The 12,961-nt window shown below is 47.5% G+C and overlaps 3 non-coding genes across 3 annotated transcripts; all 3 read right to left on the bottom strand.

Moving 5' to 3' along the window:
- Nucleotides 1-840: 840 nt before the first annotated feature.
- Nucleotides 841-912, bottom strand: trnad-guc (transfer RNA aspartic acid (anticodon GUC)). Its single transcript has one exon. It is a non-coding gene; the product is annotated as a tRNA-Asp (tRNA).
- Nucleotides 913-7,503: 6,591 nt separating this feature from the next.
- On the bottom strand, nt 7,504-7,575 carry trnad-guc (transfer RNA aspartic acid (anticodon GUC)). Its single transcript has one exon. It is a non-coding gene; the product is annotated as a tRNA-Asp (tRNA).
- Nucleotides 7,576-10,832: 3,257 nt separating this feature from the next.
- trnad-auc (transfer RNA aspartic acid (anticodon AUC)) lies at nt 10,833-10,904 on the bottom strand. The gene has a single exon. It is a non-coding gene; the product is annotated as a tRNA-Asp (tRNA).
- Between the last annotated feature and the right edge of the window lie 2,057 nt (nt 10,905-12,961).

Raw genomic sequence — 12,961 nt, 5'->3', positions numbered from 1 at the left:
CGCATTCGAAGCAGACGTACAAGGAAAGAAGGATTAGTTTAGGCATCATGTTGTTGTGTGAGCTGACTGAAAGTCGTGTGCTTTCAGATTGAATGTTAACATTCAAGAGAGAATGGCAGGATGCTGCAAGGGAATTAAAAAAAAAATCAGGGCCGAGGGCTGATCACTCGAATATGTTGAGTAGCTCTTGCAAAGGGATCGCACAGGCTATGTGTATTGGGCATGTAGCATTCCCAACACTTTCTTCAGTGCCTCTGAGCACCATGTCTCGTTGTGCTTGTTACTGAGCCATTCGAGGTTATTAACCTTTGCCACCTTTCACTTCTTTCCGTCCAGGTGGCCCTTGCTGAAGTTTGATGGCTTACAAGGTGTGTGACCTTCATCCTCAGATTGTCTATCTGCCTTGAACAGGTGGTGGTGTGTGGCTGCTAGAGGGTCATTTTGCTGTCAAACTATGAACGCAATGGTGTTGCTGCCGCGTGAAAGATGTAGTGAAATGTGTTGCGTCGTGGCTTATAAAGCATGTTGGTTGTAGAAAGCATCACGGTTTAATGAAGCAATGAAATGTGCCAAGGAAAATGTGTTCAGTGCATTTTGAATGAGCCGCTTTGAGAATGCAAAGAAGAGAAAGTGGCCAGTCTGATGAGTAAAGAGCGGATATTGTGCGGTGATTGTGATAGGCGGATGTGTGGAACATGTTTGCTGTTGATAGTTTTGATAAAACGGGTGGCGGGCCGCGTACGTGTTGTGGATGAGAGTCTCCATGCGGCAGTGCAAAGCGATTTGGAATTCAAAAAGTTACCCCTAACAGCTCTCGGGTGGCCTCAGCAACGCTCACGCCTCCCCATCGGGGAACTGAACCCCGGTCTCCCGCGTGACAGGCGGGCATATTCACCACTATACTAACGAAGAAGCACGCAGAAAGGCCTCTTACAGTTTGCCAGAGGTTGCCAGCCACCTTTGGGCTTCAGAGATGTTGTGTCAGATTGGAGGGGGCACGTTTCCATCACCATTTAGGCTTCTACTTTGGAGCCAGGCAGCCGACGCAGTACCACCACTAAAGCTCATGACTCAATCAATTCAATTTTATCCCTCATCCCACATCATTGATGTTATATCGCACAGTAATTTTCCTCCTCTCTGTGATGGCATACATTCAACACTTTCATCCAGTTCAGTCCTGTGACAGCTGCAGAGATCTGGACGGCGGATTCGCACTTTTGCGGGCTTGATATTGCACATCATCGGCCACTACAGGCAAACAGGAAACGCATATGATATTTTTTTTTCTTGTTTGTTTGTTTGTTTCTTTCTTTCTTTACTTGTTTGTTTTTCTCTCTTTTCCTGGCTTTGCAACAGAAGCAAGCACGATATGCAAAATATTTGGAGTTCAATGTTTTGGCCCACGCTGCATTATTCTTTTCCCCTTTCCCGACACCACACTTTAGAAAGAAATCCTTCGTGTGGGTATCGAGAAGGATTGGCACCATGGGCTCGCCGTGGATGACTTCAGGTACACGGTGTGCAAAAGTGCAAGATGGGCGTTGTTCTCTCGTGCTCACAGAAGTTTTCATCTTGGTGTTCCAAACAAGGACTGTTTTGAGCGAGAAAGCTTTTTTGTGGCAGGAGGGAAGGGTTAACCAGAGGACAAGAAGATAAGGTGATTCGCATTCGAAGCAGACGTACAAGGAAAGAAGGATTAGTTTAGGCAGCATGTTGTTGTGTGAGCTGACTGAAAGTCGTGTGCTTTCAGATTGAATGTTAACATTCAAGAGAGAATGGCAGGATGCTGCAAGGGAATTAAAAAGAAATCAGTTCCGAGGGCTGATCACTCGAATATGTTGAGTAGCTCTTGCAAAGGGATCGCACAGGCTATGTGTATTGGGCATGTAGCATTCCCAACACTTTCTTCAGTGCCTCTGAGCACCTTGTCTCGTTGTGCTTGTTACTGAGCCATTCGAGGTTATTAACCTTTGCCACCTTTCACTTCTTTCCGTCCAGGTGGCCCTTGCTGAAGTTTGCTGGCGTACAAGGTGTGTGACCTTCCTCCTCAGATTGTCTATCTGCCTTGAACAGGTGGTGGTGTGTGGCTGCTAGAGGGCTATTTTGCTGTCAGACTATCAACGCAATGGTGTTGCTGCCGCGTGAAAGATGTAGTGAAATGTGTTGCGTCGTGGCTTATAAAGCATGTTGGTTGTGGAAAGCGTCGCGGTTTAATGAAGCAATGAAATGTGCCAAGGAAAATGTGTTTAGTGCATTTTGAATGAGCCGCTTTGTGAATGCAAAGAAGAGAAAGTGGCCAGTCTGATGAGTAAAGAGCGGATGTTGTGCGGTGATTGTGATAGGCGGATGTGTGGAACATGTTTGCTGTTGATAGTTTTGATAAAACGGGTGGCGGGCCGCGTACGTGTTGTGCATGAGAGTCTCCATGCGGCAGTGCAAAGCGATTTGGAATTCAAAAAGTTTCCCCTAACAGCTCTCGGGTGGCCTCAGCAACGCTCACGCCTCCCCGTCGGGGAATTGAACAGCGGTCCCCCGCGTGACAGGCGGGGATACTCACCACTATATTAACGAGGAAGCACACAGAAAGACTTCCGACAGTTTTCCAGAGATTGCCAGCCACCTTTGGGCTTCAGAGGTGTTGTGTCAGCTTGCAGGGGGCACGTTTCCATCACCATTTAGGCTTCTACTTTGGAGCCAGGCAGCCGACGCAGTACCACCGCTAAAGCTCTTGACTCAATCAATTCAATTTTATCCCTCATCCCACATCATTGATGTTACATCGCACAGTGATTTGCCTCCTCTCTGTGATGGCATACATTCAACACTTTCATCCAGTTCAGTCCTGTGACAGCTGCAGAGATCTGGACGGCGGATTCGCACTATTGCGGGCTTGATATTGCACATCATCGGCCACTACAGGCAAGCAGGAAACGCATATGGTTTTTTTTTGCTTGTTTGCCTGTTTGTTTCTTTCTTTCTTTACTTGTTTGTTTTTCTCTCTTTTCCTGGCTTTGCAACAGAAGCAAGCACGATATGCAAAATACTTGGAGTTCAATGTTTTGGCCCACGCTGCATTATTCTTTTCCCCTTTCCCGACACCACACTTTAGGAAGAAATCCTTCGTGTGGGTATCGAGAAGTATTGGCACCATGGGCTCGCCGTGGATGACTTCAGGTACACGGTGTGCAAAAGTGCAAGATGGGCGTTGTTCTCTCGTGCTCACAGAACTTTTGATCTTGGTGTTCCAAACAAGGACTGTTTTGAGCGAGAAAGCTTTTTTGTGGCAGGAGGGAAGGGTTAACCAGAGGACAAGAAGATAAGGTGATTCGCATTCGAAGCAGACGTACAAGGAAAGAAGGATTAGTTTAGGCAGCATGTTGTTGTGTGAGCTGACTGAAAGTCGTGTGCTTTCAGATTGAATGTTAACATTCAAGAGAGAATGGCAGGATGCTGCAAGGGAATTAAAAAAAAAATCAGGGCCGAGGGCTGATCACTCGAATACGTTGAGTCGCTCTTGCAAAGGGATCGCACAGGCTATGTGTATTGGGCATGTAGCATTCCCAACACTTTCTTCAGTGCCTCTGAGCACCTTGTCTCGTTGCGCTTGTTACTGAGCCATTCGAGGTTATTAACCTTTGCCACCTTTCACTTCTTTCCGTCCAGGTGGCCCTTGCTGAAGTTTGATGGCGTACAAGGTGTGTGACCTTCCTCCTCAGATTGTCTATCTGCCTTGAACAGGTGGTGGTGTGTGGCTGCTAGAGGGCTATTTTGCTGTCAGACTATGAACGCAATGGTGTTGCTGCCGCGTGAAAGATGTAGTGAAATGTGTTGCGTCGTGGCTTATAAAGCATGTTGGTTGTAGAAAGCGTCGCGGTTTAATGAAGCAATGAAATGTGCCAAGGAAAATGTGTTTAGTGCATTTTGAATGAGCCGCTTTGTGAATGCAAAGAAGGGAAAGTGGCCAATCTGATGAGTAAAGAGCGGATGTTGTGCGGTGATTGTGATAGGCGGATGTGTGGAACATGTTTGCTGTTGATAGTTTTGATAAAACGGGTGGCGGGCCGCGTACGTGTTGTGGATGAGAGTCTCCATGCGGCAGTGCAAAGCGATTTGGAATTCAAAAAGTTTCCCCTAACAGCTCTCGGGTGGCCTCAGCAACGCTCACGCCTCCCCGTCGGGGAACTAAACCCCGGTCTCCCGCGTGACAGTTGGGGATACTCACCACTATACTAACGAGGAAGCAGACAGAAAGGCTTACTACAGTTTGCCAGAGATTGCCAGCCACCATTGGGCTTCAGAGATGTTGTGTCAGCTTGGAGGGGGCACGTTTCCATCACCATTTAGGCTTCTACTTTGGAGCCAGGCAGCCGACGCAGTATCTCCGCTAAAGCTCTTGACTCAATCAATTCAATTTTATCCCTCATCCCACATCATTGATGTTACATCGCACAGTGATTTGCCTCCTCTCTGTGATGGCATACATTCAACACTTTCATCCAGTTCAGTCCTGTGACAGCTGCAGAGATCTGGACGGCGGATTCGCACTTTTGCGGGCTTGATATTGCACATCATCGGCCACTACAGGCAAGCAGGAAACGCATATGGTTTTTTTTTGCTTGTTTGCTTGTTTGTTTCTTTCTATCTTTACTTGTGTGTTTTTCTCTCTTTTCCTGGCTTTGCAACAGAAGCAAGCACGATATGCAAAATACTTGGAGTTCAATGTTTTGGCCCACGCTGCATTATTCTTTTCCCCTTTCCCGACACCACACTTTAGAAAGAAATCCTTCGTGTGGGTATCGAGAAGGATTGGCACCATGGGCTCGCCGTGGATGACTTCAGGTACACGGTGTGCAAAAGTGCAAGATGGGCGTTGTTCTCTCGTGCTCACAGAAGTTTTGATCTTGGTGTTCCAAACAAGGACTGTTTTGAGCGAGAAAGCTTTTTTGTGGCAGGAGGGAAGGGTTAACCAGAGGACAAGAAGATAAGGTGATTCGCATTCGAAGCAGACGTACAAGGAAAGAAGGATTAGTTTAGGCAGCATGTTGTTGTGTGAGCTGACTGAAAGTCGTGTGCTTTCAGATTGAATGTTCACATTCAAGAGAGAATGGCAGGATGCTGCAAGGGAATTAAAAAAAAAAATCAGGGCCGAGGGCTGATCACTCGAATACGTTGAGTAGCTCTTGCAAAGGGATCGCACAGGCTATGTGCATTGGGCATGTAGCATTCCCAACACTTTCTTCAGTGCCTCTGAGCACCTTGTCTCGTTGCGCTTGTTACTGAGCCATTCGAGGTTATTAACCTTTGCCACCTTTCACTTCTTTCCGTCCAGGTGGCCCTTGCTGAAGTTTGATGGCGTACAAGGTGTGTGACCTTCCTCCTCAGATTGTCTATCTGCTTTGAACAGGTGGTGGTGTGTGGCTGCTAGAGGGCTATTTTGCTGTCAGACTATGAACGCAATGGTGTTGCTGCCGCGTGAAAGATGTAGTGAAATGTGTTGCGTCGTGGCTTATAAAGCATGTTGGTTGTAGAAAGCGTCGCGGTTTAATGAAGCAATGAAATGTGCCAAGGAAAATGTGTTTAGTGCATTTTGAATGAGCCGCTTTGTGAATGCAAAGAAGGGAAAGTGGCCAATCTGATGAGTAAAGAGCGGATGTTGTGCGGTGATTGTGATAGGCGGATGTGTGGAACATGTTTGCTGTTGATAGTTTTGATAAAACGGGTGGCGGGCCGCGTACGTGTTGTGGATGAGAGTCTCCATGCGGCAGTGCAAAGCGATTTGGAATTCAAAAAGTTTCCCCTAACAGCTCTCGGGTGGCCTCAGCAACGCTCACGCCTCCCCGTCGGGGAACTAAACCCCGGTCTCCCGCGTGACAGTTGGGGATACTCACCACTATACTAACGAGGAAGCAGACAGAAAGGCTTACTACAGTTTGCCAGAGATTGCCAGCCACCATTGGGCTTCAGAGATGTTGTGTCAGCTTGGAGGGGGCACGTTTCCATCACCATTTAGGCTTCTACTTTGGAGCCAGGCAGCCGACGCAGTATCTCCGCTAAAGCTCTTGACTCAATCAATTCAATTTTATCCCTCATCCCACATCATTGATGTTACATCGCACAGTGATTTGCCTCCTCTCTGTGATGGCATACATTCAACACTTTCATCCAGTTCAGTCCTGTGACAGCTGCAGAGATCTGGACGGCGGATTCGCACTTTTGCGGGCTTGATATTGCACATCATCGGCCACTACAGGCAAGCAGGAAACGCATATGGTTTTTTTTTGCTTGTTTGCTTGTTTGTTTCTTTCTATCTTTACTTGTGTGTTTTTCTCTCTTTTCCTGGCTTTGCAACAGAAGCAAGCACGATATGCAAAATACTTGGAGTTCAATGTTTTGGCCCACGCTGCATTATTCTTTTCCCCTTTCCCGACACCACACTTTAGAAAGAAATCCTTCGTGTGGGTATCGAGAAGGATTGGCACCATGGGCTCGCCGTGGATGACTTCAGGTACACGGTGTGCAAAAGTGCAAGATGGGCGTTGTTCTCTCGTGCTCACAGAAGTTTTGATCTTGGTGTTCCAAACAAGGACTGTTTTGAGCGAGAAAGCTTTTTTGTGGCAGGAGGGAAGGGTTAACCAGAGGACAAGAAGATAAGGTGATTCGCATTCGAAGCAGACGTACAAGGAAAGAAGGATTAGTTTAGGCAGCATGTTGTTGTGTGAGCTGACTGAAAGTCGTGTGCTTTCAGATTGAATGTTCACATTCAAGAGAGAATGGCAGGATGCTGCAAGGGAATTAAAAAAAAAAAATCAGGACCGAGGGCTGATCACTCGAATACGTTGAGTAGCTCTTGCAAAGGGATCGCACAGGCTATGTGCATTGGGCATGTAGCATTCCCAACACTTTCTTCAGTGCCTCTGAGCACCTTGTCTCGTTGCGCTTGTTACTGAGCCATTCGAGGTTATTAACCTTTGCCACCTTTCACTTCTTTCCGTCCAGGTGGCCCTTGCTGAAGTTTGATGGCGTACAAGGTGTGTGACCTTCCTCCTCAGATTATCTATCTGCCTTGAGCAGGTGGTGCTGTGTGGCTGCTGGAGGGTCATTTTGCTGTCAGACTATGAACGCAATGGTGTTGCTGCCGCGTGAAAGATGTGGTGAAATGTGTTGCGTCGTGGCTTATAAAGCATGTTGGTTGTAGAAAGCGTCGCGGTTTAATGAAGCAATGAAATGTGCCAAGGAAAATGTGTTTAGTGCATTTTGAATGAGCCGCTTTGAGAATGCAAAGAAGAGAAAGTGGCCAGTCTGATGAGTAAAGAGCGGATGTTGTGCGGTGATTGTGATAGGCGGATGTGTGGAACATGTTTGCTGTTGATAGTTTTGATAAAACGGGTGGCGGGCCGCGGACGTGTTGTGGATGAGAGTCTCCATGCGGCAGTGCAAAGCGATTTGGAATTCAAAGAGTTTCCCCTAAAAGCTCTCGGGTGGCCTCATCAACGCTCACGCCTCCCCGTCGGGGAATTGAACCCCGGTCTCCCGCGTGACAGGCGGGGATACTCACCACTATACTAACGAGGAAGCGCACAGAAAGGCTTCCGACAGATTGCCAGAGATTGCCAGCCACCTTTGGGCTTCAGAGATGTTGTGTCAGCTTGGAGGGGGCACGTTTCCATCACCATTTAGGCTTCTCCTTTGGAGCCAGGCAGCCGACGCAGTACCACCGCTAAAGCTCTTGACTGAATCAATTCAATTTTATCCCTCATCCCACATCATTGATGTTACATCGCACAGTGATTTGCCTCCTCTCTGTGATGGCATACATTCAACACTTTCATCCAGTTCAGTCCTGTGACAGCTGCAGAGATCTGGACGGCGGATTCGCACTTTTGCGGGCTTGATATTGCACATCATCGGCCACTGCAGGCAAGCAGGAAACGCATATGGTTTTTTTTTGCTTGTTTGCTTGTTTGTTTCTTTCTTTCTTGACTTGTTTGTTTTTCTCTCTTTTCCTGGCTTTGCAACAGAAGCAAGCACGATATGCAAAATACTTGGAGTTCAATGTTTTGGCCCACGCTGCATTATTCTTTTCCCCTTTCTCGCCACCACACTTTAGAAAGAAATCCTTCGTGTGGGTATCGAGAAGGATTGGCACCATGGGCTCGCCGTGGATGACTTCAGGTACACGGTGTGCAAAAGAGCAAGACGTGCGTTGTTCTCTCGTGCTCACAGAAGTTTTGATCTTGGTGTTCCAAACAAGGACTGTTTTGAGCGAGAAAGCTTTTTTGTGGCAGGAGGGAAGGGTTAACCAGAGGAAAAGAAGATAAGGTGATTCGCATTCGAAGCAGACGTACAAGGAAAGAAGGATTAGTTTAGGCAGCATGTTGTTGTGTGAGCTGACTGAAAGTCGTGTGCTTTCAGATTGAATGTTAACATTCAAGAGAGAATGGCAGGATGCTGCAAGGGAATTAAAAAGAAATTAGGGCCGAGGGCTGATCACTCGAATACGTTGAGTAGCTCTTGCAAAGGGATCGCACAGGCTATGTGTATTGGGCATGTAGCATTCCCAACACTTTCTTCAGTGCCTCTGAGCACCTTGTCTCGTTGCGCTTGTTACTGAGCCATTCGAGGTTATTAACCTTTGCCACCTTTCACTTCTTTCCGTCCAGGTGGCCCTTGCTGAAGTTTGATGGCGTACAAGGTGTGTGACCTTCCTCCTCAGATTATCTATCTGCCTTGAACAGGTGGTGGTGTGTGGCTGCTGGAGGGTCATTTTGCTGTCAGACTATGAACGCAATGGTGTTGCTGCCGCGTGAAAGATGTAGTGAAATGTGTTGCGTCGTGGCTTATAAAGCATGTTGGTTGTAGAAAGCGTCGCGGTTTAATGAAGCAATGAAATGTGCCAAGGAAAATGTGTTTAGTGCATTTTGAATGAGCCGCTTTGAGAATGCAAAGAAGAGAAAGTGGCCAGTCTGATGAGTAAAGAGCGGATGTTGTGCGGTGATTGTGATAGGCGGATGTGTGGAACATGTTTGCTGTTGATAGTTTTGATAAAACGGGTGGCGGGCCGCGTACGTGTTGTGGATGAGAGTCTCCATGCGGCAGTGCAAAGCGATTTGGAATTCAAAAAGTTTCCCCTAACAGCTCTCGGGTGGCCTCAGCAACGCTCACGCCTCCCCGTCCGGGAATTGAATCCCCAGTCTCCCGCGTGACAGGCGGGGATACTCACCACTATACTAGCGAGGAAGCACACAGAAAGGCTTCCGACAGTTTGCCAGAGATTGCCAGCCACCTTTGGGCTTCAGAGATGTTGTGTCAGCTTGGAGGGGGCACGTTTCCATCACCATTTAGGCTTCTACTTTGGAGCCAGGCAGCCGACGCAGTACCACCGCTAAAGCTCTTGACTGAATCAATTCAATTTTATCCCTCATCCCACATCATTGATGTTACATCGCACAGTGATTTGCCTCCTCTCTGTGATGGCATACATTCAACACTTTCATCCAGTTCAGTCCTGTGACAGCTGCAGAGATCTGGACGGCGGATTCGCACTTTTGCGGGCTTGATATTGCACATCATCGGCCACTGCAGGCAAGCAGGAAACGCATATGGTTTTTTTTTGCTTGTTTGCTTGTTTGTTTCTTTCTTTCTTGACTTGTTTGTTTTTCTCTCTTTTCCTGGCTTTGCAACAGAAGCAAGCACGATATGCAAAATACTTGGAGTTCAATGTTTTGGCCCACGCTGCATTATTCTTTTCCCCTTTCCCGACACCACACTTTAGAAAGAAATCCTTCGTGTGGGTATCGAGAAGGATTGGCACCATGGGCTCGCCGTGGATGACTTCAGGTACACGGTGTGCAAAAGTGCAAGATGGGCGTTGTTCTCTCGTGCTCACAGAAGTTTTGATCTTGGTGTTCCAAACAAGGACTGTTTTGAGCGAGAAAGCTTTTTTGTGGCAGGAGGGAAGGGTTAACCAGAGGACAAGAAGATAAGGTGATTCGCATTCGAAGCAGACGTACAAGGAAAGAAGGATTAGTTTAGGCAGCATGTTGTTGTGTGAGCTGACTGAAAGTCGTGTGCTTTCAGATTGAATGTTAACATTCAAGAGAGAATGGCAGGATGCTGCAAGGGAATTAAAAAGAAATCAGGGCCGAGGGCTGATCACTCGAATACGTTGAGTAGCTCTTGCAAAGGGATCGCACAGGCTATGTGTATTGGGCATGTAGCATTCCCAACACTTTCTTCAGTGCCTCTGAGCACCTTGTCTCGTTCCGCTTGTTACTGAGCCATTCGAGGTTATTAACCTTTGCCACCTTTCACTTCTTTCCGTCCAGGTGGCCCTTGCTGAAGTTTGATGGCGGACAAGGTGTGTGACCTTCCTCCTCAGATTGTCTATCTGCCTTGAACAGGTGGTGGTGTGTGGCTGCTGGAGGGTCATTTTGCTGTCAGACTATGAACGCAATGGTGTTGCAGCCACGTGAAAGATGTAGTGAAATGTGTTGCGTCATGGCTTATAAAGCATGTTGGTTGTAGAAAGCGTCGCGGTTTAATGAAGCAATGAAATGTGCCAAGGAAAATGTGTTTAGTGCATTTTGAAGGAGCCGCTTTCTGAATGCAAAGAAGAGAAAGTGGCCAGTCTGATGAGTAAAGAGCGGATGTTGTGCGGTGATTGTGATAGGCGGATGTGTGGAACATGTTTGCTGTTGATAGTTTTGATAAAACGGGTGGCGGGCCGCGTTCGTGTTGTGGATGAGAGTCTCCATGCGGCAGTGCAAAGCGATTTGGAATTCAAAAAGTTTCCCCTAACAGCTCTCAGGTGGCCTCAGCAACGCTCACGCATCCACGTCGGGGATTTGAACCCCGGTCTCCCGCGTGATAGGCGGGGATACTCACCACTATACTAACAAGGAAGCACACAGAAAGGGTTCCGACAGTTTGCCAGAGATTGCCAGCCACCTTTGGGCTTCAGAGATGTTGTGGCAGCTTGGAGGGGGCACGTTTCCATCACCATTTATACTTTGGAGCCAGGCAGCCGACGCAGTACCACCGCTAAAGCTCTTGACTCAATCAGTTCAATTTTATCCCTCATCCCACATCATTGATGTTACATCGCACAGTGATTTGCCTCCTCTCTGTGATGGCATACATTCAACACTTTCATCCAGTTCAGTCCTGTGACAGCTGCAGAGATCTGGACGGCGGATTCGCACTTTTGCGGGCTTGATATTGCACATCATCGGCCACTACAGGCAAGCAGGAAACGCATATGGTTTTTTTTGCTTGTTTGATTGTTTGTTTCTTTCTTTCTTTACTTGTTTGTTTTTCTCTCTTTTCCTGGCTTTGCAACAGAAGCAAGCACGATATGCAAAATACTTGGAGTTCAATGTTTTGGCCCACGCTGCATTATTCTTTTCTCCTTTCCCGACACCACACTTTAGAAAGAAATCCTTCGTGTGGGTATCGAGAAGGATTGGCACCATGGGCTCGCCGTGGATGACTTCAGGTACACGGTGTGCAAAAGAGCAAGATGGGCGTTGTTCTCTCGTGCTCACAGAAGTTTTGATCTTGGTGTTCCAAACAAGGACTGTTTTGAGCGAGAAAGCTTTTTAGTGGCAGGAGGGAAGGGTTAACCAGAGGACAAGAAGATAAGGTGATTCGCATTCGAAGCAGACGTACAAGGAAAGAAGGATTAGTTTAGGCAGCATGTTGTTGTGTGAGCTGACTGAAAGTCGTGTGCTTTCAGATTGAATGTTAACATTCAAGAGAGAATGGCAGGATGCTGCAAGGGAATTAAAAAGAAATCAGGGCCGAGGGCTGATCACTCGAATACGTTGAGTAGCTCTTGCAAAGGGATCGCACAGGCTATGTGTATTGGGCATGTAGCATTCCCAACAGATTCTTCAGTGCCTCTGAGCACCTTGTCTCGTTGCGCTTGTTACTGAGCCATTCGAGGTTATTAACCTTTGCCACCTTTCACTTCTTTCCGTCCAGGTGGCCCTTGCTGAAGTTTGATGGCGTACAAGGTGTGTGACCTTCCTCCTCAGATTATCTATCTGCCTTGAACAGGTGGTGGTGTGTGGCTGCTGGAGGGTCATTTTGCTGTCAGACTATGAACGCAATGGTGTTGCTGCCGCGTGAAAGATGTAGTGAAATGTGTTGCGTCGTGGCTTATAAAGCATGTTGGTTGTAGAAAGCGTCGCGGTTTAATGAAGCAATGAAATGTGCCAAGGAAAATGTGTTTAGTGCATTTTGAATGAGCCGCTTTGAGAAGGCAAAGAAGAGAAAGTGGCCATTCTGATGAGAAAGAGCGGATGTTGTGCGGTGATTGTGATAGGCGGATGTGTGGAACATGTTTGCTGTTGATAGTTTTGATAAAACGGGTGGCGGGCCGCGTACGTGTTGTGGATGAGAGTCTCCATGCGGCAGTGCAAAGCGATTTGGAATTCAAAAAGATTCCCCTAACAGCTCTCGGGTGGCCGCAGCAACGCTCACGCCTCCCCGTCGGGGAATTGAATCCCGGTCGCCCGCGTGACAGGCGGGGATACTCACCACTATACTAACGAGGAAGCACATAGAGCAACTTCCTACAGTTTGCCAGAGATTGCCAGCCACATTTGGGCTTCGTAGAAGTTGTGTCAGCTTGGAGGGGGCACGTTTCCATCACCATTTAGGCTTCTACTTTGGAGCCAGGCAGCCGACGCAGTACCACCGCTAAAGCTCTTGACTCAATCAATTCAATATTATCCCTCATCCCACATCATTGATGTTACATCGCACAGTGATTTGCCTCCTCTCTGTGATGGCATACATTCAACACTTTCATCCAGTTCAGTCCTGTGACAGCTGCAGAGATCTGGACGGCGGATTCGCACTTTTGCGGGCTTGATATAGCACATCATCGGCCACTACAGGCAAACAGGAAACGCATATGATTTTTTTTTTGCTTGTTTGTTTGTTTCTTTCTTTA

Source organism: Heterodontus francisci, chromosome 34 (genome assembly GCF_036365525.1).
Source record: "Heterodontus francisci isolate sHetFra1 chromosome 34, sHetFra1.hap1, whole genome shotgun sequence".
NCBI lineage: Eukaryota > Metazoa > Chordata > Chondrichthyes > Heterodontiformes > Heterodontidae > Heterodontus > Heterodontus francisci.
Note: the sequence above shows the minus strand (reverse complement) of the source record. Positions and strands in the feature narration are given on the sequence as shown.